We start from the raw sequence: 13,805 nt of genomic DNA on the forward strand, positions 1-13,805 counted from the left end.
AAAGTAGAGTCTTATCATCATTTATTTATGTGCTGAACTTAAGAACTACAAAAACCATCCTTGTCATGTGGCCCTAAAATGAACGAAGACCAATATAATACCACTATCGGATTACAGTCAAGAGATGTTAGGAAACACACGCTTTGTTTATCTCATGCTTTCCTAAACAATCACACACGGTTCTCTTTTGTTTCAGGAGTCGCTGAAGCATATAACAAGAGTTCCAACAAGTTCAAACCTCTTGTATCTGGTTATTCTCAATGAGTTGAAAACCTGCTGCCTCCCAGTCAGTGGTTTTCTTATGTTGCCAGAGAGGATTTCTTGTAAAGGAGTTATTGTTCCAGGTCTTGTTAGAAAAGCACTTCACCATCTTTAGTCTCTCTCATTAACCTTCATCAATAGCCTACATTGACTTTTAAAACAATGCTAAACACCTCTAATGCTCTCCAGGTACACAGCACTCATGTGGGAGTCTGCCATTCCTGCTTATTTTTCCCTGGGCTGTTATATGTCTTCCTGTCTTCCTGTCTCTCCGTGTAACCCAGAGCAAACTCCCAAACTCAGGTGTTTTGAAGATCCTTCACTGGCTTGCTCATATGTACATTGTATCATCTGTGTTCAACTTTTAGTTCATTCATCCCTTTGTCCACACAGACATCTATTAACATTTCCATGAGTCTTCATTTGTCTTATGTACATGTTGGATCTAACCTACCTGTACATATACATACATGCATGGGGTTGTACAGTACAAAAGGCACTAGAATAGAAATCCTGGATTCAATAGCTATTGTTGCCCCCCAACAAATGAGACCTGGAAAAAGCCACTTATTCTCCTTAAATATACCTTTGATACTTACAGGTTGGGCTATGGCATGTCTAAGATCCTTTTATACCACTGAAAAGTTTTCAGTTTCAATGCTGCAGTAGTTTGAATGTAACTAGCCCCCATAATTCCACAAGGAGTGTCACTGTTAGGTGTGGCCTTGTTGAAGTAGGTATGGCCTTGTTGGAGGAGGTATGTCACTGTAGGGGTAGGCTTTGTTGTCTCTTTTGCTCAAGCTTTTCTCAGTGTGACACTCAGTCCACTCCTGATGCCTGCAAGATATAAGACTCTCAGCTACTTCTTCAACACCATGTCTGCCTGCATACAAGCATGTTCCATCAAGATGATGATGGACTGAACTTCTGAACTGTAAGTAAGACACCCCCCAATTAAACATTTTCCTTTATAGGCGTTCCCATGCACAATTTTTCACAGACCTTGAGAGAACAATAATCAACTTTATATGTAAAAACAGAAGACCCAGGATAGCCAAAACAACCCTGTACAATCAAGGAACTTCCATAGGTATCACCAATGCTGACTTCAAGCTCTATTACAGAGCTATAGTCCTGAAAACACTTTGGTATTGGCACAAAAATAGATAGGTAGACCAGTAGAATCAAATTGAAAACCCTGATATTAACCCACACACCTACGAACACTTGATTTTTGACAAAGAAGCTAAAATTATTAAATGGAAAAAAATCATCTCCAACAAATGATTCTGGCAAAACTGGATGCTGATATGTAGAAGACTGCAGATAGATCCATGTCTATCGCCATGCACAAAACTTAAGTTCAAATCGATCAATAACCTCAACATACATCCAGCCACACTGAATCTCTTAGAAGAGAAAGTGGGAGGTACCCTTGAATGAATTGGTAGAGGAGACTGCTTCCTGAACACACCAGTAGCATAGACACTGAGATCAACAATTAACAAATGGGACCTCCTGATACGAAGCTTCTGTAAGGCAAAGGACACAATCAACAAGACAACCTGGCAGCCCACAGAATGGGAAAAAATATTCACTAACCCCACATCTGACAGAGGGCTGATCTCCAAAATTTACAAAGAACTCAAGAACCAAGTCTTCACAATACCAAAGAATCCAATTAAAAAGTGGGGTACAGAACTAAATAGAGAATTCTCAACAGAGGAGTCTAAAATGCCTGAGAGACACTTAAGAAAGTGCTCAACATTGTTAGCTATCAGGGAAATGCAAACCAAAACAACTCTAACAACTCTAAGATACCATCTCACCCCTGTCAGAATGGCTAAAATCAAAAACAGCAATAACAGTTTACGCTAGAGAGGATTTGGAGAAAGGGGAATACTTGTCCACTGCTGGTGGGAGTACCAACTTGTACAAGCCACTTTGGAAATCGGTATGGAGATTCCTCAGAAAAATGGGAATTAGTCTACCACAAGATCCAGCAATTTCACTCTTAGGCACATAACGAAAAGATGCATCTACTCAACTATGTTAATAGTAGTATTATTTGTAATAGCCAGAACCTGGAAGCAACCAGATGCCTCTCAACTGAAGAGTGGATAGAGAAAATGTGGTACATTTACACGATGGAGTACTACTCAGCAGAAAAAAATGGAATCTTGAAATTTGAAGGCAAGTGGATGGTGCTAGAAGAAACTATCCTGAGTGAGGTAACCCAGTCACAAAAAGACAAACATGGTATGTACTCACTCATATATGGATTTTAGACATGGAGCAGAGGAGGGCCAGCCTACAATCCCACCACCTGAGAGTCTGGGAAACAGGGAGGATCCTAAGAGAGATATGCATGGTACCCTGGAGAAGGGGAATGTGACAGGATCTCCTGAGCAGATTGGGAGCATGTGGGGAGAGGAGAGGGAGCTAGGAGACAGGGGAAAGGAGGACATGGGGGAGCAGGAAGGTTGAGTCGGGGGCAGAATAGAGAAGAGCAGGATACCATAATAGAGGGAGTTATTATAGGTTTGAGGAGAGATCTGACACTAGAGAAATATCCAGATATCTACAAGGATGACACCAACTGACAACCTAAGCAATAGTGAAGAGGCTTCCTTAAATGCCCTCCCCTGATAATGAGATTGATGACTACCTTATGTGCTACCCTAGAGCCTTCATCTAGTGACTGATGGAAGCAGAGGCAGACACCCACAGCTAAACACTGAGCTGAACTCCTGGAAACCAGTTGCAGAGAGGGAGGAGTGATAAGCAAAGGAGTCAAGACCAGTCTGGTGAAACCCACATAAACAGCTGACCTGAACAAGGGGGAGCTCTTGAACCCCACACTGATGGCTGAGAGGCCAACATGGGACTGATCCAGACCCCCTAAATTTGGGTGTTAGTAAGGAGGCCTTGGCAATCTATGGGGACTTGGATAGTAGCTCAGTATTTATCCCTGGTATATGAATGGACTTCAGGAGCCCATTCCACATGGAGGGATGCTCTCTCAGCCTGGATACATGGGAAGGGCCTAGGCCCTGCCCTGGATCATATGACAGACTTTGGAGATTCCCCCATGAAGGGCCTCACCCTCCCTGGGGAGTGGAGTGGGGATTGGGTGGGGGTTGGGGAGGTTGGTGGGAGGTGGGGCAGGAGGAGAGGGAGAGGGAGATGGGATTGACATGTGAAGCAAGCTTGTTTCTAATTTAAATCTTTAAAAAAGTTGCCTTGCTCATGGTTTTTTGCCCTGGCCAGCAGGGCACAATGAAGGTCAAGCCCACAGGAACCTGGAATGAAAGGGGCAAGAGACACAAAGAATGGACAGCAAGACAGGCTCTCTGATCAAGCTGCAATTTTTTATTTTCTCACAAGGATTCTTATAGTGGTTGAAGCAGGAAGCTTGGCAGAGCAGGGGTGTGGTTAGGTGGGAGAGGCTATTGCTTTGAAGCAGGGAGCTTGGTCTTAGCAGGATATGTTCCAAGGACACAAGTTTGTGACAGGGGGAGTCTGGACTGCAGGCCAGGTAGCAGAGGGATGGGAGAGCCTGGGCTTCAGGACTTGAAAGTATGCTGTACAGGAAGATAAGCAGATACAGAGACATAGAAACTTAACTATGTTAGTTTCTAAGAATACAGTAGGAATATAAAGACGACTTTTATTATGCTATCCTTATTTAGGACCTCCCACAGCTGGCAATATTTACAAGAGGTCCTATATACCAGTGATCACTCCTGGAAGTTTTTCTTTGCAGCAATGGAAACCCTAAGAAAATTGCCAACTTAGTTGCATGGTACAAATAGACAAATCCATGCCATAACTTAAAAACTGAATTTCTCATTCTAAATTGCTGACATTTACATTGGTTTCATACAAAAGCTATTTAAAAGTAAGACAAGGAAAATCAAATTTGGTATTTGAGTCATCTTATTAGATAAAGGGAAGGGTATTAAAAAGAGAGATGTCCAAATCCTATTTGTAGAATAGTCTCACTTCTGCTTTTCATACTGCCACTTTATGGTGTCTAATTCACCTCCTTCAACTTGTTCCTTACCTGTTCCCTACACATCCAATGGAACTGCTGTCCTTAAGATTATCAAGTTAAGGTTCTTCCAGCAGCATCAGGTAAACAGGCCGGCTTCCCGGCCTGTGCTCCAGTGCCTGCAGATCGCCTGGGACCTGCACAGAGCTCCCAATCCCGGGGGGAGCCAAGCACCCCAGACTCCGGATCTTCGCTCACGCCAACGAGACCAGGAAAGGAGAGGAGGCTGGGAGTCCAGGGAAGCGGCGGTTCTTCCAGCAGCATCAGGTAAACAGGCCGGCTTCCTGGCCTGTGCTCCAGTGCCTGCAGATCGCCTGGGAACTGCACAGAGCTCCCAATCCTGGCGGGAGCCAAGCACCCAGACCCCAGGTCTTCTCTCCCACCAACGAGACCAGGAAACCAGAGGACCCAGGGAGACCAGGGGAGTAGCTGTTCTGGATCAAGTACAACAGGACCCAGCATAGGGTCCAGGGGACCAGGTAAGAGGATAAGCGCCCCAGATTCCTGTTCTTCTTCTCCACCCACGGGACCAGCATTCGGACAAGGAATAGAAGAACCACCAGATTATTGGACTTGCTAGCACCCACCAAAAGGGAACTCTGGTCCCCAGACCAGTAAGGGGCTCTTTCTGCACCCACTAGAAGAAGAGATGGGAAAGAGACAATACAAAAACACAGTCAGCAACAGAAAAACAAATATGACACCGCCAGATTCTAGAGACTCCACACCAGCAAGACCCCAACATTCCAATGTGGACGAAGCAGAAGAGAACGACCTTAAAAGCACTTTCATGAAAATGATAGAGGCCCTAAAAGAGGATATTGGAAAATCCCTCAAAGAAATGGAAGAAAAAACAAACCAAAAAATGCAAGAATTGGAAGAAAAAACAAACCAAAAAAGGCAGAAAATGGAAGAAGAAATGAAGCAAAAAATGCAAGAAATGGAAGAAAAACAAAGCAAAAAATGCAAGAATTGGAAGAAGAATCATACCAAAAAAGGCAGGAAATGGAAGAAGAAACAAAGCAAAAAATGCAAGAAATGGTAGAAAAAACAAAGCAAAAAATGAAAAAAATGGAAGAAGAAACAAACCAAAAAAGGCAGGAAATGGAAGAAGAAACAAAGCACAAAATGCGAGAAATGGAACAAAAAACAAACCAAAAAATGCAAGAAATGGAAGAAAGAACAAACCAAAAAATTCATAAAAGGCAACAAACGGACGAACAGATAAACAGAAAATTGCAAGAAGCAATGCAAACACTGCAAGGGTTGAAAACTGAAATAGAGTCATTAAAAAAAAACAATCTGAAGAAAGGCAGAAAATAGAAAAGCTGGACAAACAGACAGGCACTACCAATACAAGCATTACCAACAGAATAGAAGAGATGGAAGAGAGAATCTCAAGTGTTGAAGATACGCTAGGAGAAATGGATTTATCAACCAAAGAAAACCTTAAATCCAACAAATCCTTAACACAAAACATCCAGGAAATATGGGACACCATGAAAAGACCAAACCTAAGAATAATAGGTATAGAAGAAGGAGAAGAAATCCAGCTCAAAGGGGCAGAAGGCATATTCAACAAAATCATAGAAGAAAACTTTCCCAACCTTAAGAAAGACATGCCAATGAAGGTACAAGAAGCCTACAGAACACCAAATAGAGTGGACCACAAGAAAAAATCCCTCGCCACATAATAATCAAGACCCCAAACATACAGAATAAAGAAAGAATATTAAGAGCAGCTAAGGAAAAAGGTCAAGTAACATATAAAGGCAGACCTATCAGAATTACACCTGATTTCTCCATGGAAACTCTGAAAGCCAGAAGGTCCTGGATAGATATTCTACCTACACTAAGAGACCACGGATGCCAGCCCAGACTACTATACCCGGCAAAGCTCTCAATCACTATAGACGGAGAAAACAAGATATTCCATGACAAAACTAGATTCAAGCAATATGTGTCCACTAACCCAGCCCTACAGAAAATTTTGGAAGGAAAACTACAACCCAAGGAAGCTAACTACAACCAGAAAAACATAAGCATTAGAGAATCCCTCTCTACCAACAGCCAAAAGAACAAAGGGGTGAAATTCCACACATAATTCCACCAACAACAACCATCACAAATCGAAGAAGGATGAGCAATCATTGGTCATTAATATCCCTCAATATTAATGGCCTTAACTCACCCATAAAAAGACACAGACTAGCAGATTGGATTCGAAGACAGAACCCTTCCTTCTGCTGCGGATCGATCCATGTCTATCGCCATGCACAAAACTTAAGTCCAAATGGATCAAAGACCTCAACATAAATCCAGCCACACTGAACCTCTTAGAAGAGAAAGTGGGTGGTACCCTTGAACGAATTGGTACAGGAGACAGCTTCCTGAACATAACACCAGTAGCACAGGCAGTAAGATCAACAATTAATAAATGGGACCTACTGAAACTGAGAAGCTTCTGTAAGGCAAAGGACATAGCAAGACAAAAAGGCAGCCCACAGAATGGGAAAAAATATTCACTAATCCCACATCTGACAGAGGGTTGATCTCCAAAATTTACAAAGAACTCAAGAAGCAAGTCTCCAAAACACCAAAGGACCCTATTAAAAAGTGGGCTGCAGAACTAAATAGAGAGTTTTCAATAGAGGAGTCTAAAAAGGCTGAGAGGCACTTGAGAAAGTGCTCAACATCCTTAGCCATCCGGGAAATGCAAATCTAAACAACTCTCAGATACCATCTCACCCCTGTCAGAATGGCTAAAATCAAAAACACCAATGACAATTTATGCTGGAGAGGATGTGGTGAAAGGGGGACACTCCTCCATTGCTGGTGGGAGTGCCAACTGGTTCAGCCATTTTGGAAATCAGTGTGGAGATTCCTCAGAAAAATGGGAATAAACCTACCACAAGACCCAGCAACTCCACTCTTAGGCATATATCCAAAAGATGCCCATTCATACAACAAAGATGTCTGTTCCACTATGTTCATAACAGCTTTATTTGTAATTGCCAGAACGTGGAAGCAACCTAGATGTCCCTCACCTGAAGAGTGGATAGAGAAAATGTGGTACATCTACACAATGGAGTACTATTCAGCAGAAAAAAATAATGAAATCATGAGATTCACAGGCAAATGGATGACACTAGAAGAAACCATCCTGAGTGAGGTAATCCAGTCACAAAAAGAGAAACATGGCATGTACTCTCTCATATATGGATTTTAGACATAGATCTGGGGAGTGCCAGCCTACAATCCTATGGCCAGAGAGTCTGGGAAACAGAAACTTTATTTAGTGGCTGATCGAAGAAGAGGCAGACTCCCTTGGTTAAGTACTGAGCTGAACTCAAGAAAGCCAGTAACAGAGAGGGAGGACTGATGATCAAAGGGATTAAGACTGGGCTGGTTTAACCCCCAGAAACAGCTGACCAGACAAAGGTTAACTCTTGAATCCCAGGCATTAGCCTGGGAAGCCAGCATGGGACTGATCAAGACCCCCTGAATCTGGGTGTCAGTGAAGAGGCCTAGGGAATCTATTGAGCCTTGGGCAGCAGATCAGTACCCATCCCAAGTATACACACGGACTTTGGACTCCAATAGAACAATGTGAGGTGCACTCTCACCCTGAACTCTTGGGAAAGGGTCTAGGCCCTGCCCTATATGAAATGACACACTATGGACACCCCCATGGAGGGCCTCACCCTCCCTGGAGAAATGAGGGGATAACGGGGCGGGGGGAGGGCACGGGAGGAAGGGAGGGAATGGGAGAGGGACCTGGAACTGACTTGTGAAGCAACCTTGATTCTTATCTAAATTTAAACTGGAAAATAAAATTAAAAAAAAAACAAAAAAACAAACAAACAAAAAAAAGATTATCAAGTTATTTTTCAATTTGAATTTAGAAGTCTATTATTCTTCACCCATGTGAACTACCCTCAGCATTAGATGGCTATGATTGTATGCCTTTTTTCAGGGAGCGTCTAATATTCTCACCTACCTCACTAACCAAGGCTTCCTTCCTGAACTCCAGACTTGTAGATCCAAAAGACTCAAAAGTCTTGCAAATAAAGAATGCCTAGTGTTCTTACCAAAGTTTCATCCACTAGGACAGATGATGGAAGCTGTTCGTGCTATCAGATGCTATGTTCCAACCACCTTGAGAGTCATCCTTGGCTCTTCATTTCCTTCATGCAGCACTTCTTTCTAATCAGTCAGGACATGACTCCGGAATCTTATCACATACCACCTCTGCCATCATTCCCCTCTTGTGGGCACTACCAGCTCTGCTGTGCACTGCAACTATCTCTCAGCTCCTGTCAATTCCCTCTTAGAATTTGTTAGCAACACAGAAACAATGATCTCAAAATCCTAACTCAAGTCCATGTAAAGACTTGCCCAAGTTTTCATGGCAACTTTTGTGGCTCTCCATGTTGGGTTTTCCATAATTGCTCAAATTTCCCCTTCTACTCTCTACTTGGCTCATTCCTGTGCAGTTACACAGTCCTCCTTCCTTATTTGAAATATAAGAGCCAAGATTGATGCTAGCTTCTGAAGAGACTTGTGTAGCTAATTCTTCATCTCCTTCAAGTCTTTCTTCATTTCTCATCTTTTCAATGAATCCTACCCTAAGCATTTGCTATTTAATACTGAGAAATGAACCCCCAGGCTCTCCTCATCTTCCTTACCTTGATGTACATGTCTTTTCCCGCAGCAAGTATCTCCTTACATTGTTCTATGTAATTGACTTGTATGTTTAGCTTAATTTTTGCCTCTTCATGTTGGAATGTAAGTCACAAGGGCAAATAATCTTTTTCTATTTGTTCATTAATTCGTTGCCAGTACCTGAAACCATCCTAGACACCTGGTAAATATTTAATATTTGGTAAATGAATCAATGTGAGAGTAGATAAAAGGGAGAATGGCCATGTAGTCATCAGATTATGATCAACATCATATGAAGCTACATATATTTTCATAAGTCCAATACAGCTTCATTTTAATGAGCTAATCAATGTTTATCTACCTTTTCCTAGTCACCTGATACTCCTGACTGATAGTTGACCTTTGGAGTTAATTTCTCTCTATTGAAGAAATCTTGATCTTCATCTACTTGGATTCTCAGAATAAATACCTTGTTTTGGAGAAACACAAAAATAAGAGTTTTAGACTCATCCAGGATAATTTAGAATAAAGCCTAGAAAATAACTACCTCATGTTTCTCCTGAATGACTGTAAAAGGATTAACCTAAGTGCTTATGCTCTATGTGCTAGACACCATCCTGAAGTTTTATAAACTCATTTATTCCTTACATTCACTCTCTGTTCTGATGTGACTCTTCTCTCCCCATTATTGGATACGTTCCATGTGTACAATAATCAGAAAGTAACAAAAATATAAATGGATAGGAAGACTCAAAGCTAAAAGTCTGGCCATGTTGAAAAATGTTTGTGTTGACATGTTGGATATCAAATATCCAAGAGTGGTTAAATTTCTACAAGGTAAGTCATGGGGAACTTTTTTTGTAATAAATAAAGTTTTAGCTACCTAGTCACAATTGGTATGAGAATGCTGGTATATTTAAATACACTTATAGTTTGGTTGATAGTGTCATCAATATTTTCTTTTATTGGTCTTTTAAAAAAACTATCAGTATGGCAACAAATTTTATAAGTTAACCATGCTCATCTCAGAATCCTTTCAAATAGTACTTCATTACCCTACTTTCTCATCTCTATAACCCAAGAGAGTGAGGAGCCACTTCAAATAATACCCTTAAAGTCTCCCTCTAACTAGTTCTATTCATTTTAGCCTACTAAAAGTCAACGACTGTCACTTCCCTCAGAGATTGTATCTATCTGTTCAGTACACACCTGTTGTATGTCTACTGAATTGCGGGCCCATGTTAACTACATAGAAGCATATACCACAATCCCTTAATCAAAGGATTTGGTCTTGGTAGTGAAGGATTAAAAAAAATGTCCATAGTTTGTATCTGAAGAGTTCCTCCTGAACCCCATGTGTTAAAGTCTTGATTACTGCCTGTGGCACTTTGGGGAGATAGAGAACCACAAAGAGGTAAGGCCAAGTGGAAAGAAGTTGGATGAGAAGGATATACTGAGGAAGATCATATTGGTATTCCAAGCTTCTATGTCTGCTTACCATGAGGTAAATAGGATTTACCACCACATGCTCCTGTCAGCTCATACCATCCCACCACAGGCTCAAAGTAATGGAACCAAGTGAATATACACTAAAACTTCTCAAACCATTCACGGCATCAAAGGGAATGAAGACTGGGTCAGACACACAAGCAGGTGCCAAGTGAGAAGTGCATTAGGAAAGACCATAAAGTTACAGAGAGGTGATGCCTTGTGTAGATGTGTCCTGAAAGTTCTGAAAAAGCTAACCCTGAGCCTGGTCTGAATAATAACCAAAGCCATGAAATGGCATTCCAGGCAAGAGAAATGGCTGATAAGAAAATATCCAGAAGGTTGCAACAGTGACACCATCTCAGGAGTCAGGCACACATGCCCAACCTTTTGACATTGCAGGACAATGTTGTAATCTGCAGTGTTCATGGTCAAGAACCTCACAAAAGGAGTCCCATAATTTTCAGCTGGCTTCCATTCAAGGCTATGCCAGAGGCCATGAATTGGATATGGCTAGTAGGGGTTCATTTCTAACTATGTTGTTTTCCATTCAGTGACCTTGGGAGAGTCAATCTCTGAACTTTTTATTCAAGTTGAGCAAGGGATGATAACACCTCCCTGCTACCTTAATGTGTAGGCTAGACCAAGTACCAAGTGCATGCAGGAATGCCTACTGTGGTAAACAGTAATTGCTCAGAAATGAAGAAATGATTAATGATTATTAGCTGAGACAAAGACGCATCTCCTAATTTCCTGAGTTAGTGATCTTTTCATAACACTGCAGTACTGATTTTTGTAATTAACATTATACTAATTTCATAAGGCCCAAAATTTTACAGTAATAAAATAAGATGCCTCACTGAGTCCTAGGCAATTTACTAGGTCTGAATTTTTTAAATATGTTCCTCGATTATAGGGCCACTCATGCCAGCCCCCTTCACTCCATGCTTCCAGTTACTCTCCATGCCTGGCATGTCTGACTATGCTAAGATTTTTATATGACCTTGAAGCTAACAAAGCTGGAATTTTGAATAAACTAGGTTCTTAGTTATGGACTCAGCAGCAACTGGGAACACCAAATTTATATCATCCAGGAAGGTAAAATAGGAACAACACTTACTTAATGCCTTGAAATACCTGGACTTCATTAGGTTTCAGAAACTCTGAGTGTGCATGTCTTTATCCATATAGCTATTATTGATAAAGCATTTACATATTTAATAGACTAGCATAGTTCTTATTATTTGGGTTGTTTGGAAAATAAGTTTAAATAGGTTTAAAAGAAAAACCAACTCCTGGAACTCACATGTTGTGAGTGATCTATATTAACAAACTCTTATCATATCCAAGAATCAGTAAAGGAAGGTTAAATCCACATCATTGCCTTCCTGGACAGCTCTCTCCAAAGTAAATGCTTGCTTCCTTGCCACAATACTGAGCCAGGTACAGCATGATCTAAGCCCAAAATTGAGCAACTAAATTATTTTTCTCAATCAGGTTTTGGTAACCATTATTGCTATCCCAAGAAGTTGTCTGTTCCTGGAGACAAACGGTCATGGAAAACTGTACTCTTCCTTTTTTTTTTTTTTTGTTTTTGTTTTTTTACGAGACAGGGTTTCTCTGTATTGTTTTGGAGGCTGTCGATCCAGCCTGGCCTCAAACTCACAGAGATCCGCCTGCCTCTGCCTCCCGAGTGCTGGGATTAAAGGCGTGCGCCACCACCACCCGGCTTTGTACTCTTCCTTTAATGTGCATTTCCAAACTCTACTGCCCTGCACGGAGGGGAAAAGGCATGACGTCTGTCCGCACAGCTCACCCACTTTAAACAGCTGAGAAGCATGGGGTCATTTATGCTGCAAGAGCAATCAACATGTATTATCCAGAAAGCTCCTCTTGTCTGACAGGGACAGCTACAAATGCTACAGACTTGTGCAGATAACACACTGCAGCCAAGCTCTAACAGCCTGCCACCATGGCCATCAACATTACAGTAAGGCCTCCCGTTCCTGACCCAACCTAAACTTTCTCTATCCTTTCCAAAAAGGGAAATAATATATAGGGGTCGGTTAATATGAAAGACACAAACTTTGTTGCATGATGTAGGGTTTGTACTGGTATCATCACAGGGGCTTTCTGATGTGAACTGAGGTAAAACTGAAGCCTTTTAGAAAGTGCACACACATCCACTGTGATAGATGGTTCTAGTACTTGATACTCAGCTCTCAGGCAAGGAGAGCTCCCCCTCCCTCCCCACTTCTCTCTCTCATGTTTGGGTATATGTGTGTATCATACATACGTAGTATACTGGAACCACTGTGTGGCCAAGGATACCTTGAAGTCCATGCTCTTCCTGCTTCTGCTTCCGAAATTCAGAAATTAGAGAAGATTGCACCATCTTAATATGATGTTCATCCAAAACAAGTGAGAGGACAAGGAGATGAGAAATTGCCTTTCTCTGTCTGCTGTAAAGAAAGATCTAGCCCACCCGAGAAAGGACCGACTTAATGTCTTCTGTGGTTTCAAAGCCCCCCAACAACCACAAGCAAAGGATACATGACGATAGATAGCATTTTCTTTTTGCTTCCTAAATTGAAGATTTCTAAAATTAAGGAAACCCTTTTTCCTTGCTGGCAGCAGAGAACAATCGGCACGCTGCTTTGAAGGTAACGTCTCACAGTCCATCCCCAAAGACAGACTAAAGAACAGCAGAAACACTTTTGTAGCCTCATTAGCCGTCACAGTTTTTCATCTTGTTTTTTGATTAACTTTTCCCATGCACAGCTAAAGCATGAGAAGCAGAATGAAAGGCAGGTGACTGTAATTACACTAGATTGCCCAAAGCAAGAGAGGAAAGGGAGGCGGATCCTGTAATTCAGCGCCTAAGTATGATCCCCACCTGATGGAGTTACACTGTGTGTATAAATCAGACTCTTAAAAGTTTTGAATGTATACGTTGAAATGAGTAATATTTCTGTTGGGAAAATACATTAGTTTGCATCAGGGTTTTCTGTTCCTCTTAAATACACCTTTTCCTCATGTTTTAGAACAGATACCGCATTGAGGCAGGAAGGGGAAAAATTACAGAGACAAGTGATAAAAGTTACAAATGTGGGTTCTGGAGAGATGGCTCAGTGGGTAAGAGCACTGGCTGCTCTTTCAGGACCTGGATTTAGTTCTCAGCACCCACATCATAGCTAGTAGCCGCCTATATCTCCCATTCCAGGGATCCAACACCTTCTTCTGACCTCTGATGGTACCATAGTATGTGTAGAGAGAACCAGGCAAACACCCAAACACATAAGTTAAAATAAATAAAAACTTTTACATTATAAATGCA

The sequence above is a fragment of the Mesocricetus auratus genome, unplaced genomic scaffold, assembly GCF_017639785.1.
Source record: "Mesocricetus auratus isolate SY011 unplaced genomic scaffold, BCM_Maur_2.0 Super-Scaffold_100009, whole genome shotgun sequence".
In the NCBI taxonomy this organism is placed as follows: Eukaryota; Metazoa; Chordata; class Mammalia; order Rodentia; family Cricetidae; genus Mesocricetus; species Mesocricetus auratus.